The 14,378-nt window shown below is 45.2% G+C and overlaps 1 protein-coding gene across 1 annotated transcript in view; it reads right to left on the bottom strand.

Annotated features, from left to right (window-relative positions):
* The window catches only part of LOC111078555 (Down syndrome cell adhesion molecule-like protein Dscam2), a 150,345-nt gene that overhangs the window by 58,437 nt on the left and 77,530 nt on the right, over nucleotides 1-14,378 (bottom strand). The gene's annotated exons all lie outside the window — the stretch shown is intronic.

Raw genomic sequence — 14,378 nt, 5'->3', positions numbered from 1 at the left:
AATATACGAGCAAGTAATGAAAATGGAAAAGCTTGGAAGAATAAGTTTTACGCACAGGTCTTGTTGAACCTGGACCATGAAATGTTCCGACGTGAGTTTGAGTCCACTGCAATGAAGACCCCACCTCCACGTCGAGACGAGCGGTCATTTCTAAAAATTGTGTACCGACCTACCAAAACCTCGGAACTAAGGATGTTCGGCTTTAACCAGGTCTCGGTAAACACAATAACGTGGGACGAGAATGCGAGACTCTCAAGGAAAAGAGTGATGAGCTTACTACGCAATCCTCTACATTCTGGTAGGTAACTACAAGAGCGGAAGTAAGTTTTTTGGATGGGTGGAAGTAGAGGTGGAAGATGAGGATGGAGATGGAGCACTGGTCTAGGATGAGTAATGAGGGGCCTAGTCTTTTTCTTAGCCTTAAACTCTTTAACCACCATATGCTCCGGCCAAAACTTGGCGGAACAAATGGTTTAAAATTGAGTTGGGGAGACGCTTATCTTAAAGGAAGATATCTCCCTGGCGTAAGAAAAGTTAAATTTTCCCACCTTTTAGCCGACGGTTTTTATTTTGCTTTGTATAAAAGCGGTCACATCATTGGATGTGAGGTCAGGGGCTAGCCGCGAGACAAAAACTTGTCGCTTTGGTGGGACTCCCACCAGTGGCTTTAGCAAAGGCTTAGTACCTATGATGGCAGTATCCGGTGGTCCTGGACGTCTATTAGCTGGTGGAAGCGAAACTGATGGGATAGTTACGGAGTTGGGTGCGGACTCGACGGACACGGACGCTACAGACATTTCTAACTGCATACTCTCCGAAATGACGCATTTGGCTGCCGAATCTGCATTACCAGCAGCGATCGTTACCCTTGGAGTAGCAAACGTAATCAACTGCTGCACTAAGGGAGCGGTCGGAGTAAGTTTTTCGGATGCCGGCGGATGTAAAGCAGTCGGAACTTGCAAGTCCCGCGGAGTAGACTTCTTGCGCCTCGGAGAATCTGCCATCATCTGTAAACTACTGAACTGAGTGTCCATGGCCAAGAGCCGATCATATTGCTGTTTAAAGCCCACGACCAGCTGTCTGAAGCCACTCCTCGTCTGCCTCATGAATGAACGCAAGTCGTTTTCCACAGCACGGCATTCCTCACAACTATAATGCAGGCCGTTATTTTGGGAAATGGCATCTCCTACACGGTCCGAGATCCCTACACATTTTGCGTGCATGACGCTTTCGCAAAGCCAGCAAGTGATATTGGGCTGGTCATAGGTGATCTGCTTCTTTTCAAAATTTTTTTTTTCGAGAAAAAAAAGTAAAAACAATTAGCAATTAGACCAATGTGCAGAAAAATGCTTAAAAATGCTCAGAAAAACTAAGACGAGAGAGCAGAGTGGTTGCAGCAACAGCTTATAAGTGAGAGCGTTACTGCACAGAAAGTTACGAGAGCGAGAGGGAAAGAACAGTTATTGAGAGTTAGGTGATAGAGAGAGAGTGATAGACGGCAAAGATTGATTTTAATGTGATTTAGTAGGAGAGTTAAGCTGTTTAAGCAAACTAAATGGAAACAAAACAAAAAAACGTCTGGTCACTACGAAAGAGTACGAACGCGTGTGATAGATTTGGGGCTTTACACTTTTTTTAATGTATAAACGATTTGAATGCCTCAGTTGGAAAAACCGTCGATTCATATAAACCTGGAAATATATATGTATATAACCTGTTCGGAGCAGCAGCCGATAATAGTTCTTCTTAATATCATATAGTCATATATCATCTCTTATACTGCTTATACTTATCGCTCTCTCAGTACGCTCCCGTACACACGCACATATTCCAGTACTGCTTATAGTGCATTGCTTCGCCCTGTTCTCGCGGCAGTCCAAATATTTGTCGAACGCATCGAGTCGTAGTTCACGGCCACGGCCTCAAAACCTTTGTAACCCGTCGTGAAAATAAAAAGCATTTGTAAACTTAACCAACGGAGTAAATTATTGTAAATGTGGAGTCAGAGTTGCCGAAAAGGCTCGGCAGCTTCCAACATTTTGGTGACCCCGACGTGATTGCCGTGGACTTACAGTGCGTTAAAAGTGTTTAAACCATTCAATCAATCCAAATTTGAATGTTTAACGCGACATTTGTGAAAAAGTAGCGAACCAAAAGTCGTTGTGACCGACCTTAGCAGTTCTAGCGGCCCTCTATTCGTTTTCGTATTCTCTTTCACCGTCTGCTTCAGCCTGCGCAACGCACTGTCGAGACTGGCTGCATAGAGTTCTATGCGTGGTCCGTTAGTTTTCTTCGCCTCCTCTTTGGTCGTTTGCTTCAGCCAGCTCTTGTGAGAGGCTGCAGTAATAACTCTCTGAAATTCGAACTCGAAAGCAGAGTACATCTCTCTTTACATAATTGTTGGTTTTCCGTCGTCGCTTCGTTGCTTTTACCGGTGCATACCTATCGCATATATAAGTGCCAAAAAAGTGAACGCAAAGGCGTTTGAACTCGTTTTGAACTCGTTTGAACTCGCGCTGCGTAATAATATTTAATTGTGATCGACTAGCACCCTCCGCGTCAACCGTTTTCTATAACCAAAACCATGGGCAAGAAAAAGAATAGCAGAAAGAGTGGATCGTTTGCTATGGACAATGAAAGTGATTCTGTGACATTTGGCGCTGCTCCATCGGGCGAAAGTTTTAGTGCGAATGCAGCCAGCACCCAAGTCCCTGTTCCGGTATCTCGTATTTCCTTCATGAGACTGAAGGCTAGAGCTATTTTCGATCGGCTAGAGTCCATACGCACAGAGATGGATAGTGAAAAGTTGCGTCAAATGGATGAATACGACTTGCGAGGGCTGTTGGAATCATTGACGGAGCTTAAGTCAAATTTTGTTGTGGCACATACCAGTTTGGAGGATTTGGATTTCGAGTCAATGTCCAGTGAAATTCCTGCCAAATTCGACTCGTCGATATTGTCGTTGAGGACCATTCTTCAGCGCGAGCTTGGAAGTCGCTCGAGCAATAAGCATTGTTCCACATTCAACGCCAACTCTAGTGAATCGCAGTCAATCGTCATAATGTCTAATCGATCTCGGTTAGGCCGTTATTTTGGGAAATGGCATCTCCTACACGGTCCGAGATCCCTACACATTTTGCGTGCATGACGCTTTCGCAAAGCCAGCAAGTGATATTGGGCTGGTCATAGGTGATCTGCTTCTTTTCAAAATTTTTTTTTTCGAGAAAAAAAAGTAAAAACAATTAGCAATTAGACCAATGTGCAGAAAAATGCTTAAAAATGCTCAGAAAAACTAAGACGAGAGAGCAGAGTGGTTGCAGAACAGCTAAAAGTGAGAGCGTTACTGAGCACAGAAAGTTACGAGAGCGAGAGGGAAAGAACAGTTATTGAGAGTTAGGTGATAGAGAGAGAGTGATAGACGGCACACTGCGAATGCCAGCCAGCACCCAAGTCCCTGTTCCGGTATCTCGTATTTCCTTCATGAGACTGAAGGCTAGAGCTATTTTCGATCGCGCTAGAGTCGATACCGTGGATAGTGAAAAGTTGCGTCAAATGGATGAATACGACTTGCGAGGGCTGTTGGAATCATTGACGGAGCTTAAGTCAAATTTTGTTGTGGCACATACCAGTTTGGAGGATTTGGATTTCGAGTCAATGTCCAGTGAAATTCCTGCCAAATTCGACTCGTCGATATTGTCGTTGAGGACCATTCTTCAGCGCGAGCTTGGAAGTCGCTCGAGCAATAAGCATTGTTCCACATTCAACGCCAACTCTAGTGAATCGCAGTCAATCGTCATAATGTCTAATCGATCTCGGTTAGGCCGTTATTTTGGGAAATGGCATCTCCTACACGGTCCGAGATCCCTACACATTTTGCGTGCATGACGCTTTCGCAAAGCCAGCAAGTGATATTGGGCTGGTCATAGGTGATCTGCTTCTTTTCAAAATTTTTTTTTTCGAGAAAAAAAAGTAAAAACAATTAGCAATTAGACCAATGTGCAGAAAAATGCTTAAAAATGCTCAGAAAAACTAAGACGAGAGAGCAGAGTGGTTGCAGCAACAGCTTATAAGTGAGAGCGTTACTGCACAGAAAGTTACGAGAGCGAGAGGGAAAGAACAGTTATTGAGAGTTAGGTGATAGAGAGAGAGTGATAGACGGCACACTGCGAATGCAGCCAGCACCCAAGTCCCTGTTCCGGTATCTCGTATTTCCTTCATGAGACTGAAGGCTAGAGCTATTTTCGATCGGCTAGAGTCCATACGCACAGAGATGGATAGTGAAAAGTTGCGTCAAATGGATGAATACGACTTGCGAGGGCTGTTGGAATCATTGACGGAGCTTAAGTCAAATTTTGTTGTGGCACATACCAGTTTGGAGGATTTGGATTTCGAGTCAATGTCCAGTGAAATTCCTGCCAAATTCGACTCGTCGATATTGTCGTTGAGGACCATTCTTCAGCGCGAGCTTGGAAGTCGCTCGAGCAATAAGCATTGTTCCACATTCAACGCCAACTCTAGTGAATCGCAGTCAATCGTCATAATGTCTAATCGATCTCGGTTACCTCATCTGGAGCTGCCCAAATTCAGTGGAATTTATACGGAGTGGGCCAATTTCTTCTCAATGTTCACCGCGATTATTGACAAGGATTCTGAGCTGAGCCCTATCGAAAAGCTGCAGCATCTACGTTCCTGCTTGAGTGGCGCAGCCCTGAATACCATCAGCTCGTTGGAAATAAATGAAGCTAATTATATCATAGCATTAGACATTCTGAAGCGACGCTTTGATAATAAACGTTTTATTTTGCAGGCACACATCAGAGGGATATTTGGATTGGAGAAGGCTGACGCATCGGTGGGCAGATTGAGGGAATTGACCGACAGAGTTACATCGCATATTCGTGCTATGGAGTCGCTTGCAAGCAAGGAAGAAGTGGCGGATTGCATTATAGTGCAGACTGTTCTTCAGAAGCTGGACAAAGCCTCTCAAAATAGATGGGAGGAGTCTTCGTCGAATCAAGAGCTGCCATCTTGGGAGAAACTGTCTGGATTCTTGGAAAAAAGATGTCGCACGCTTGAAAATGTGGATCAAGGACAAGGACAAGATGGTCAGGTTGGCAAGTCCGGAAAAACCGTGAGTACGCATCAAAGAAAGACATTTGTAGCATCGAACGCTCCAGTTTCTTGTGAACTGTGCGAGAGTACTCATCACATGATTGCCAATTGTCAACGGTTTGCAATTCTATCGCCGAATGATCGTCGCCTGGAGGCCAAGAGGCTCTTGCTATGCCTAAATTGCCTACGAAAAGGCCATCAATTGAGAGATTGTAGATCAGGTCCCTGCCGCACTTGCCGATCGAAGCACCACACGCTTTTGCATTTCATTCGTCCAACAGAGGCTGCCCAATCTGTTCCTCCAATTGAAGCCTCACCAGCACAACCAAGTCGTAACGCCATGGTTGCAGTATCGCCCTCCTTGCCTCAAGCCTTTATGTCCCACAGTCCATCTGATGCTGTGCTTTTAGCCACTGCCGTCGTTCTTGTAAAAAACAGCGTTGGAACTTTCGTACCCTGTCGCGCATTTTTGGATTCGGGATCGCAATTGCATTTCATAACTAGTCGTCTAGCTAATCAGCTAAAACTTCGAACAACCAAATCGCTTACCGCTGTCTCTGGCATAGGAGATGCTAGCTTCCCAACAGAAGGTATCTCGGTGGATCTCGTTCTGAAATCGCGGATTTCAAAGTTCACCACTAGCATCACTGCCGTCGTTGCCCAGAAGATCACGGACCATCAACCTAGCATCACAGTTAGCACTGCTAGTTGGCCTATACCGTCGAATATCCAGCTTGCTGACCCTTCGTTCCATAAGCCACAGCGGATTGACCTGCTCATCGGAGCCGGACTTTTCTTCGAGTTGCTGTGTGTGGGGCAAATTCAGCTGGCGCCTGGACTACCGTTGCTGCAGAAGACACATCTAGGATGGATTCTTTCTGGTGGCGGGCACTCGGCCCTCAATAACTCATCGTTCATCGCAACCCAATCTTCGGATGGCATCAATCACAGCACTCGGCTCGATGAGTTGGTTCGTTAATTTTGGGAAGTGGAGCACATCTTTGAGCCAATCGCTAGGGCAACAAAGGAGGAGCTGCACTGCGAGGACCACTTTGTCAAACATCACACTCGATTACCCTCAGGAGAATATTCTGTTAGCTTGCCCATGAAGCGAAGTCTGGAGTCCTTGGGCGATTCCTGCTTGCAAGCAAAGCGGCGGTTGGAAAATTTGGAGCGCAAGTTCGTGCGTAATCCAGTTTTATATTCGAAATATTCGGCATTTATGAAGGAGTACCTGTCCCTTGATCATATGTCTCTGGTTCCAAATGAAGATAGACACAAGTGCAGATATTTCTTGCCGCATCATTGCGTCATTAAAGAGGATAGCTCCACGACAAAGCTGAGAGTCGTATTCGACGGCTCTGCAGTTACCACATCTGGTCTCTCGTTGAATGATCTGCTACTGTCAGGTCCCACCATTCAATCCAAGCTGTTTCACACTCTCCTTCGATTTCGTACATTTTCCATTGCTCTTACAGGCGATATCGGTAAGATGTATAGGTGCGTGCGTGTCTCAATGCCCGACACCATGCTCCAATGCATCTTGTGGAGGGACTCTGTTGACGACGATATAAAGATCTTCAAGCTAAACACCGTCACCTATGGGACTAAGCCTGCATCGTTTTTAGCTATTCGAGCTATGCATCAGCTGGCCATGGATGAGTCGTCTTCGTATCCATTGGGTTCGGAAACCATTCTACAGGACTTTTACGTAGACGATATGATTTCTGGAGGAAATTCAGTCGAGGAAGTGCTGGATATTATGCGTCAAACCACGGAGCTTCTTGCTTGTGGCAATTTTCAGTTAAGGAAATGGTGTTCAAACTCTCCTGATGTTCTTCGTGAAGTCCCTGAGGCAGAAAGGGAAAGTTTTCTGAAGCTCGATGATGGCAGCGATGTGACCAAGGCGCTTGGACTCATCTGGGAACCCCAGAGGGACAAGTTCCAGTTTACTTTTGCACACTAAGCGTTCGGTGTTGTCAACCATTGCACGGTGCTATGATCCTATGGGATTGATTGGACCCACATTGACCAGAGCGAAAATCATCATGCAGCGCATGTGGAGAGACAAGCTGCATTGGGATGAAAGTCTTCCTCAGCCACTGGAATCGGCTTGGACTGAGTTTTGCAAGGACTTCGCTACTGTGGGTAAGGCTACATTTCCGCGTTATATACTTCAACCTAAGGCAAGGTTTGAGTTGCATGCCTTTTGTGATGCCAGCCTCCAGGCCTATGGGGCTTGTATCTACGCTCGTTCGTTTAGGGATACCGCCGATGAGGTACATTTGCTTTGCTCGAAGGCTAGAGTTGCATTATTGAAAACCCTCACGGTGCCTAAGCTTGAGCTATGTGCAGCGTTCCTGTTAGCCAATTTACTTCGCGAAATTAGGAAAATCGATACCTTCGACTGCCCGATCCATTGCTGGTCGGATTCAACTGTGGTACTGTCTTGGTTGCGAGAGGAACCATCCAAATTTAACGTGTTTGTGTCTAACAAGATTTCCGCAATACAGCAACTTACGAGGGGCATGGATTGGCGCTATGTACCAACTGAAATGAACCCGGCTGACATTCTTTCAAAGGGAGCAGCGCCTCAGGAGCTCTTGCAGTCTAGGTTGTGGATGAATGGACCTTCTTTCTTGCAAGGCGAAAGAAGTAGCTGGCCTGAACGTTGTTCGCCCGAACTCAGTCTTCCGGAAATTAGGCATCGAGTATTGCTGTCGTCTGAGCGTGTCGACATCTCGCTTTCGTTTAAGCACATTAACTCATTCGGAGTCATGATGCGCATTTTCGGATATGTTCATAAGTTCGTCAGCAAGAAAAGGTCACCTGATCTCTCGTCTGAAGACCTTCGCAAAGGATCGCACTTGTTGTGTCGCATCATTCAACGCGCCCACCTTTATCCCGAGTACCGTGCTCTGCGGAAGGGGAACTGTGTGGAATCCTCCAGCAGCATTATATCTCTCTCGCCTTTCATAGATGACGTTGGTTTGATTCGTGTTGGTGGTCGCTTGCGGCACTCAACTCTTGGCTTCGATGCACGCCACCCAATCATTTTGCCCAGGGATCATCCATTGACGTTCGCCATCATCATGCACTTTCATCGGAAGCATCACCATGCTGGGCCGCAGTCTCTACTGGGATCTATTCGCTTGCAGTTCTGGCCCATCGGCGGTATGAAAACTGTTGCTCGAGCGTTGCGGAAATGCATCATCTGCTGCAGGTCCAGACCTCGTCTTGTGGAACACATAATGGCTGACCTACCGAAGGATCGAGTGCAGGATTCGCCTGCATTCAGCGTCACTGGAATCGATTACTGTGGTCCCTTCTATTACAAGCCAGATGGCCGCACTCGAACGCCTACAAAATGCTACATCAGCGTCTTCATCTGTTTTGCAACAAAGGCCGTTTGGTTGGAATTAGTGAAGGACCTCACAACTGCTGGATTTTTGAGTGCCCTCAAACGCTTCGTTGCCACGCGCGGCATACCCCGATGCATTTGGTCGGACAATGCCACCAATTTTGTGGGCGCAAGGAACGAGTTGGAGGACCTTCGGCGGCTGTTTATGAGCGAGAAGCATCGTGATGCAGTTCATAATCATTGCATCAACAATGGCTTCAATTGGAAGTTTATCCCGCCTCGCTCACCCCACTTCGGGGGCTTGTGGGAGGCAGCAGTGAAGATGGCCAAGCAGCATTTATATCGCTCCCTGGGATCGTCACTCTTTGGCTTTGACGAGCTGCGGACATTGGTCTGCCAAATCCAGGCTGTAATAAATTCTCGTCCTCTTCTCGCAATTTCAGAAAACCCTGAAGATCTTGGCGTCCTTACACCAGGACATTTTCTAATTGGTCGTCCGCTGATGGATTTTCCCGAGCCAGATGTTACAAATCTAAACTTTAATAGACTAGATTGCTGGCAAAGAGTCGCCTGTGCTCAGCAGATCTTTTGGAAGCGTTGGAGTGAGGAGTATTTGACTCTGCTACAACAACGTGCCAAATGGCGCACACCGCAGCCATCGATCCAAGTCAACGACATCGTCTGTATAAAGGACGAAAACTTGCCGCCGTTGAAGTGGCCATTAACACGGGTGATCGACATCATCGCTGGAGCTGATGGCACTGTGCGAGTTTCCGTCCTGAGAACACCGTCTGGAACCACTCGTCGAGCTGTCAACAAGCTGTGCGTCCTACCCGTTGAGGATCCTGTTAAAAGCCCTAGTCTTTCAACGGGGGGGAGTATGTTCGGAGCAGCAGCCGATAATAGTTCTTCTTAATATCATATAGTCATATATCATCTCTTATACTGCTTATACTTATCGCTCTCTCAGTACGCTCCCGTACACACGCACATATGCCAGTACTGCTTATAGTGCATTGCTTCGCCCTGTTCTCGCGGCAGTCCAAATATTTGTCGAACGCATCGAGTCGTAGTTCACGGCCACGGCCACGGCCTCAAAACCTTTGTAACCCGTCGTGAAAATAAAAAGCATTTGTAAACTTAATCAACGGAGTAAATTATTGTAAATGTGGAGTCAGAGTTGCCGAAAAGGCTCGGCAGCTTCCAACATAACCATTGTAATATTTGGGCATAACGCATTATTAAGTATTTTGTCCATAGTAAAACAAACTGCTACAGTTAGCCCATATAAATTAACATGGAGCTCCGGTTTTCACTCACTTTTACGTTTTCAAACAAAATGGACCATTTTTTATTTTTATACCCGTACTCAAAAAAGAGTAAAGGGGTATATTAGATTTGTGGTAAAAGTGGATGTGTGTAACGCAGAGAAGGAAACGTTTCCGATCCCATAAAGTATATATATTCTTGATCAGCATCAATAGCCGAGTCGATATAGCCATGTCTGTCTGTCCGTCCGTCCGTCCGTCCGTCCATCTTTTTGAGCGCCTGGATCTCAGAGACTATAATAGTTAGGGTATCCAAATTTGGTTTCCACACTCATGTGATATCACACTGCGACAAGTGTATTTCAAAATTTCGCCCCGCCCCCTTCCGCCTTCCGCCCTTCCAAAGGACGAAAATCTGTGGCAGGCACATTTTTAAAGATACGATAAAACTAAAAACGCAGTATCGTAGAGAATGCCCATATCTTAACTTTTTTGTGTGGGGGCGGAAGGGAGCGGGGCGAAATTTTGAAATACACTTGTCGTAGTGTGATATCACATGAGTGTGGAAACCAAATTTGGATTTGGATTCGAAGAAGCATCCAGTAAAGCATACGGGTTGCCTTTATATTCGAGCAATCGAAAAGGGTAACGTCTATTGACGATTACTGTTTCAAATAGGGTGGCAACTATTCAAGAGCTATCAGGCGAGGTAGCATGGCGTCATGTGCCGTCGCAGTGTAATCCTGCAGACATTGCATCTCGTGGTTGCGATGTAAGTGAACTTATCGAATTAATTTGGTTCGATGGACCGAAATTCTTATACGGAGATAAGTCAGGGTGGCCAGAAAATGTGAATTTTTCGATACCCATCGAACTGGAAAGGTCAGAGCTTAAAATAGCTGATCAAGTTGCCTTTAATGGTAAAATAGGTAAACTCTAATAGATTTGTGGTTGTTGATCGTCGCCTTATAAATCCGTGCTGAGACGGAGATATAAGTGATTTGCAGAGATGTTGCAAATGCAGAGTTAACATTTTTTCAAACATTTTAGGAATAGCGAATAACTTAGCTATACCTCTATACTTATTTGCATCAGACTTGCTACCTTTACTTATGGAGCGGAATAAGAAAAGATTCCTTCCAGATGAGGGGGAAGCATGAAGAGTTAATGGATAGGGTGAATGGTTTAAGCAGGGCGTCGGCACAGTACCTGAGTACACAGCCGGGAACTTCGTCAGGACCTGGTGAAATCACCGGCTTAACTAATCGAAGATCGTGAAGCAGTGAGCTTTCATTTAATAAGGGACTGAAAATGCCGTCCGACCTTAGTAAACTGTATGGATACGGCTGACCAGAGGAGCTTTCATGAGAATAGGTTGTTTGGAAAATATTGGCAAAAAAATCGGCAATTGCCTGATCATTGCTTGCTGGCATATTGAGAAATGTTAGCGAGGATGGATGTGCGGACGTTCTACGCGTACTATTTACGAAGCTGTAAAACTGTTTAGGGTCCTGTGAAAATCGTATCCTGCATCGAGATAGGTAATCGACCCGATATCGACCAACAATTCGAATGTAGGATGGTAGGAGTCTTCAGGTATAGTGAGCGGAAGGGCTCGGGTTAGCAACGCTATGGTCGGATCTGAGACAAAGCGCAGATCAAGCAATCGACCCAAGGAATTTTTCACATGTTTGACTTGAGACAGGGATAGGTCTACCGAGCCGTCGATAAAGTCATGTCGTGACATGAGCACAAGATTATTAGACTCGTTTACCGAAGACCAATCAGTACCTGGCAAATTGAAATCACCAAGAACTAGCATATGGTCTTTTTCTGATATCGAGGAAGAAACAGTTTTTAAGGCGGACAGGTGATGCTCGTATATAAAGATATCCGAGGAAGGTGGAATATACGAGCAAGTAATGAAAATGGAAAAGCTTGGAAGAATAAGTTTTACGCACAGGTCTTGTTGAACCTGGACCATGAAATGTTCCGACGTGAGTTTGAGTCCACTGCAATGAAGACCCCACCTCCACGTCGAGACGAGCGGTCATTTCTAAAAATTGTGTACCGACCTACCAAAACCTCGGAACTAAGGATGTTCGGCTTTAACCAGGTCTCGGTAAACACAATAACGTGGGACGAGAATGCGAGACTCTCAAGGAAAAGAGTGATGAGCTTACTACGCAATCCTCTACATTCTGGTAGGTAACTACAAGAGCGAGATGAGGATGGAGATGGAGCACTGGTCTAGGATGAGTAATGAGGGGCCTATTCTTTTTCTTAGCCTTAAACTCTTTAACCACCATATGCTCCGGCCAAAACTTGGCGGAACAAATGGTTTAAAATTGAGTTGGGGAGACGCTTATCTTAAAGGAAGATATCTCCCTGTCGTAAGAAAAGTTAAATTTTTCCACCTTTTAGCCGACGGCTTTTATTTTGCTTTGTATAAAAGCGGTCACATCATTGGATGTGAGGTCAGGGGCTAGCCGCGAGACAAAAACTTGTCGCTTTGGTGGGACTCCCACCAGTGGCTTTAGCAAAGGCTTAGTACCTATGATGGCAGTATCCGGTGGTCCTGGACGTCTATTAGCTGGTGGAAGCGAAACTGATGGGATAGTTACGGAGTTGGGTGCGGACTCGACGGACACGGACGCTACAGACATTTCTAACTGCATACTCTCCGAAATGACGCATTCGGCTGCCGAATCTGCATTACCAGCAGCGATCGTTACCCTTGGAGTAGCAAACGTAATCAACTGCTGCACTAAGGGAGCGGTCGGAGTAAGTTTTTCGGATGCCGGCGGATGTAAAGCAGCCGGCACTTGCAAGTCCCGCGGAGTAGACTTCTTGCGCCTCGGAGAATCTGCCATCATCTGTAAACTACTGAACTGAATGTCCATGGCCAAGAGCCGATCATATTGCTCTTTAAAGCCCACGACCAGCTGTCTGAAGCCACTCCTCGTCTGCCTCATGAATGAACGCAAGTCGTTTTCCACACTTGTAGCAGTGTGATATAACATGAGTCTGGAAACCAAATTTGGATACCCTAACTCTTATAGTCTCTGAGATCCAGGCGCTCAACAAGACGGACGGACGGACGGACAGACAGACATGGCTATATCGACTCGGCTATTGATGCTGATCAAGAATATATATACTTTATGGGATCGGAAACGTTTCCTTCTCTGCGTTACACACATCCACTTTTACCACAAATCTAATATACCCCTTTACTCTTTTTTGAGTACGGGTATAATAACAGATTTAAAAAAATTCTTAAAAAAAAACTACACCATAAAAAAAACCTAAGTCGTTAAAAATTTTTAAGCCCCTAAGTCAAAGTATGAAGAACAGTTAAATTATGATGAACTACCGAAATGGTACGATTGCGCAAATGTACTGAACCGGCGGTATCAACATGTGTCAGTCGAAGAAGCGTCGAGGGTGAAGAGTAAAATTTTTAGTGAAATGCCATCTGGAAGCAGGAGTAATACAAAAACTTCATATGCCTGCTCGAAGGTCAATAATGCAAGTGATCCAAAATGTTTGTTTTGCAGTTCGAATTATTGTATGGGTAATTGCCAGGGATTTAGTGGAATGCCAGCATTAGATCGGCTTAACTTTGCCAAATCCTAAAAATTATGGATCAACTGTTTAAAAACGAGACAAAGAGTATTCAAGTGCACATCAGCCAAGCGTAGAGTGTGCTCAAATGCGCATCATACTCTACTCCATCGGTATCCAGTCTCGAATCAACCACATGACGATATAATAGTGCGTGACCAGCAAGGGCAATGTTCTTCTATCGAGCAACCGTCGTGTCATTCTGCTCAAGTTGAACAAGTTACATCGAAGATCGACCACGGACGTTGTAAACGTTCGCGATCGATTTGGTCAAATCCAACGGGGGTTTTATTATATTTGGGAGTTGGATACTGCTCCAGAGATGCCTAAAGAATATAGGCAAGTGAGTATGGTTGAAGACGATTGCAACTTTCAACTCATAATATGGAGAGAGAAACCATCTGACGAGCTACAAGTTTTTCGTTTCAATACGGTAACCTAAGGAACATCTTCAGCTCCATATCTTGCCATTCGTTGCTTGCAAGAAATTGGAGTTCGTTATAGTGACACACATAAGATTGGTTCCGACATAATTTGCAACGACTTTTAAGTGGACGATATGCTTACTGGAGCCGAAAATATTGACACGTTGAATGTCATGTGTAATCAAGTGTCAGAAATTCTCAATTACGGCGGTTTGCAGCTGTCTAAGTGGTTTTCAAGCCATCCACAACTAGTCAAAGGGATTGATATGAAAAAATCCCTAATTTTCAACGATGCCGATTTGACCAAAGCCTTAGGTATGCGGTGGATTCCAAATGCAGACACATTTCGCTTTCATTTAAATGAGAGTTTTACGGAATTGACTCCCACTAAGCGCAAAATTCTTTCAGTCAGTACGCGACTATTTGATCCTATGGGATTGCTGTGCCCCATTGGAAAAACGTCTAAGATAATCCTAAAAATATTTTGGCAACTTCAAATTCATTCCGATTTCATTGCAGTCAGGTTGGGAAGGCTTGAAGAAGAATTTGCTAAATCTTCAAGCTGTGACCATTCCAAGGTATACT

The sequence above is a fragment of the Drosophila obscura genome, unplaced genomic scaffold (genome assembly GCF_018151105.1).
Source record: "Drosophila obscura isolate BZ-5 IFL unplaced genomic scaffold, ASM1815110v1 contig_46, whole genome shotgun sequence".
Classification (NCBI taxonomy): Eukaryota; Metazoa; Arthropoda; class Insecta; order Diptera; family Drosophilidae; genus Drosophila; species Drosophila obscura.
The sequence above is the reverse complement of the archived record's forward strand: the minus strand, read 5'-3'. Positions and strand labels throughout refer to the sequence as shown.